Raw genomic sequence first — 3,675 nt, 5'->3', positions numbered from 1 at the left:
CAAATGCAGACAACAGTACCTACCTCCCTGGATTGTTATGAGGATGAAATGGTATTTATGTAATATTTTCCAACCTTTAAGTGCTATATAAATGCTAGCTATTTTTTTAAGTTTCTTTACTAATATTTTGGAGATAGGAAGAATTCAAGGCCCAATTAGTGAGTGCTTTATCAATACCTTTAAAAAACAATAAAGCAATATTTTAAAAAAAAGAGGGAAAATCCATCCTGGTTCAATGGAAAGACTGACTGCTAAACTGAGGGATTTGGGTTGGAATCCCAATCGGTGATCTTGGGCAACCTTGGGTCTCAGGTTCACCATCTTCACAAGGGAGTTCAATTCCATTGAACAAACCTTTATGTGGCAGGCACCACTCTGAGCACCATCAAGGAACTTTTATTCTCCCAAATGGTGGTGCCTTCTTTGACTGGATCTACAGTCTGCTGAGCCCTCCCTTTCCTCACTTCCTATCTCATATTTTGGTTTTCTTTTTTTTTTTCTTTTTCATTTTTTGGATTTCAAAAACAAGTCCTGAAACACCATCTTTAGGTGTAAAGAGAAGTTCTGTCTTTGAGTTTATTGAGCAACTCGCTGGATCATGGAACAGTAACTCTGTTAAGTCAGTTGCTTACTTCTCCTAGACCTAGTTCTGCTAGGCTAGCATTGCCAAAGGTAGATAATTAGCTCTAATTAGCACTCCCACATGCTGTTAAAGTCTTTCCCTGCAGCTGAGTTTCACTTCAGAGAAAATTGTTTCTCACCATTAAAACGTGAAAGAAAATAACATGTAACTTCCCTCTGACTCGCCCCGGCACAAGCACATCCCTACGAGAGGCTGCCGAGAGAATCCTGGGCTGCCAGCAAGAAGACCTAACTTCTACTTGGTATTTTGTTACTAGCTGTGTGACCTTGGGGCAGTCACTCACTTTCCTTCTCTCTGTGGGCCTCACTAGGCACCTCTATAAAATGAGGAATTTGGATAGGGTATAGGAAGCTCTAACTGGAAGGGACCTCAGAGGTCATCATGACCAGAGAAAAAACCAGAAGCCCAGAGGGGTTGTGACTTGTCCAAGATCACCCAGCTGGTAAGTGGCGGAGCCAGTATTCCAGATCATCTCCTCTGACTCTAAATCCAGTGTGCTTCCCACTAGGCAACGTGATACCTCTTTCTCTAGTTCTGACATCAATTGACCGATAAGGATTGATTAAATGCCTCCTCTGCACCAAGTTCTGTGCTAGGTGCTGGCATACAAAGATCGAAGGGAGACATTCTCTGCCTTCAAGGACCTTAATGTTCTATTGGAGGATACGAGATATGTATGTGTATACATATGTGCACACACAAATATATATATATATATATGTGTGTGTGTGTGTGTGTGTGTGTGTGTGTATGTATATACATCCATATACAGCAAATGTATATAGAAAAAACATATAGAATGGGAACTGGGTCAGAGACAGAAACTACTGTATTACCAGGTAAATGACCACTTGAATATAACTTTGTTGAATGAAATCATGGACAGCTCAAAACAGTGCTAGTAATCTGAAAATAATTTGTCAGCAAACAGTTCCATGGAGCAGCAGAAAAATGACCGTGGACCCGGACTTCATGTGCTTTCTCTGCTTATACGTGTCTTCTCTCCACTGTTGAGTCAAAATGTGAAAAATAAAGCCAGGTGGGCATAGCTTTCACCTTGAAGGTCACAGCTGCCTGTATTCAGAACTATGTAGGTAAGGATAGAGGTCAGAGCGGTCTTACAGATCACTTCTCACAAGCATGTTTACAAATTCATCTGTATTTACTTTATGTATATTGTGTATAAAAGTTCCCTGAAGGTAAGGGTCGTATCACTTTAAACCTCTGTATTCCCAGCACCAGGCACAGTAGGTTCTGAGTAAATGCTTGTCAACTGAATTGCTCCAAGATGAATTTCTGCCCTCCCAGGGTTCAATTATCCATCCACTTTTAATGGCTTAGTAACTATAATCAGAAAAATGTGGGTGCTCTAAATCAGGTCATCCCTGTGCAGACTGCCTGGTACAGAAACTTCCCTCCCACAACCCTAAAGTGTAGATCAACAACTCATCTATAATTTAGAGTTGCCTAAGGCACCCAGAGAAGGTACTTGTCCCACGGGGCCCTCAGCCCCCTCAAGTGGCTCTGATCATAGCTGTAGGAAGTCACCCTGTCCAACACTCTCTTTTAAACAGATGGGGAGGGAGGAATAGTCTCCCTGTTAGATCTATGGAGAAGGGAAGAATTTATGACCAAACGAGAGAGGATCACAGGATGTAAAATGGATAATTTTGATTATATTAAATTAAAAAGGTTTTGCACAAACCAAACCAAAATTAGAAGGAAAGCAGAGCTGAGGAAAAAAAATTTTTACAGCAAGTTTCTCTGATAAAGACCTTATTTCTTAAATATATAGAGAACTGAGTCAAATTTATAAAAATACAAGTCACTCCCCAATTGATAAATGGTCAAAGGATATGAACAGGCAGTTTTTAGACAAAGAAATCAAAGCTACCTATAGGCATATGAAAATGCTCTAAATCACTGCTGATTAGAGAAATGCAAATTAAAACAACTCTGAGGCACCACCTCATACCTGTCAGATTGGCTAATATGACAGAAAATAATTACAAATGTTGGAGGGAGTATGGAAAAATTGGTACACTAATGCTCTGTTGGTGGAGCTGTGAACTGATCCAACCATTCTAGAAAACAATTTGGAACTATGCCCAAAGGGCTATAAAGCCATGCATAGTACTACTAGGTCTGTAACTCAAAGAGATTTTTAAAAAAGGAAAAGGATCTATATGTGCAAAAATATTTATAGCAGCTCTTTTTGTGGTGACAAAGAATTAGAAATTGAGAGGATGCCCATTAATTGGGGAAAGGCTGAACAAGTTGTGGCATATGATTGTAATGGAATGCTACTGTGCTATAAGGAATGACAAGCCGGATGATTTCAGAAAAACCTGGAAAGATTTACGGGAACTGAGTCAAAGTGAAGTGAGCAGGACCAGGAGAATATTGTACACAGTAACAGCAGTATTGTATGATGATCAACCATGAATGACTTACCTATTCTTAAGCAATACAGTCCCAGAGAACTCATGATGAAAAATGCTATCCACCTCTAGAGAGAGAGAGAGAACTGATGGTGTGTGAATACAGACCAAAAAGTACTATCTTTTTTCTTTCCTTCTTTCTTTCATTCCTCTCTTCCTCCCTCCTTCCCTCTCTTTCTTTCTTTTCTTTCTTTCTCCTTCCTTTCTTCTTTCTTTTCTTTTTGAGTTTTCTTCCACAAAATTACTAATATGGAAATGTTTTATATGATTGCACATGTATAACCTATATCAGATTGCTTACTGTCTTAGGGAAGGGAGAGGAGAGGGAGGGAAGGATAGAATCTGGAACTCAAAACTTAAAAAAAAAGTTTGAAATTGTTTTTACATGTAATTGGGGAAAAATAAAATATTATTTAAAAAAAAGACCAAGGTTCAAGTTCTACCTAATATACATTAAAAAGGAGGAAAAAAAAGAAAGACCTGGGAAGACTTAAATGAACCGAAAAGTAAAGTGAGCAGAACCAGTAACAGCAATATTGTACTGTGATCAACTGTGAATGGCTTGGCTATTCTGATCAATACAGTGATTCA

The sequence above is a fragment of the Vombatus ursinus genome, unplaced genomic scaffold (genome assembly GCF_900497805.2).
Source record: "Vombatus ursinus unplaced genomic scaffold, bare-nosed wombat genome assembly UNPS02014810.1, whole genome shotgun sequence".
Classification (NCBI taxonomy): domain Eukaryota; kingdom Metazoa; phylum Chordata; class Mammalia; order Diprotodontia; family Vombatidae; genus Vombatus; species Vombatus ursinus.
The sequence above is the reverse complement of the archived record's forward strand: the minus strand, read 5'-3'. Positions refer to the sequence as shown.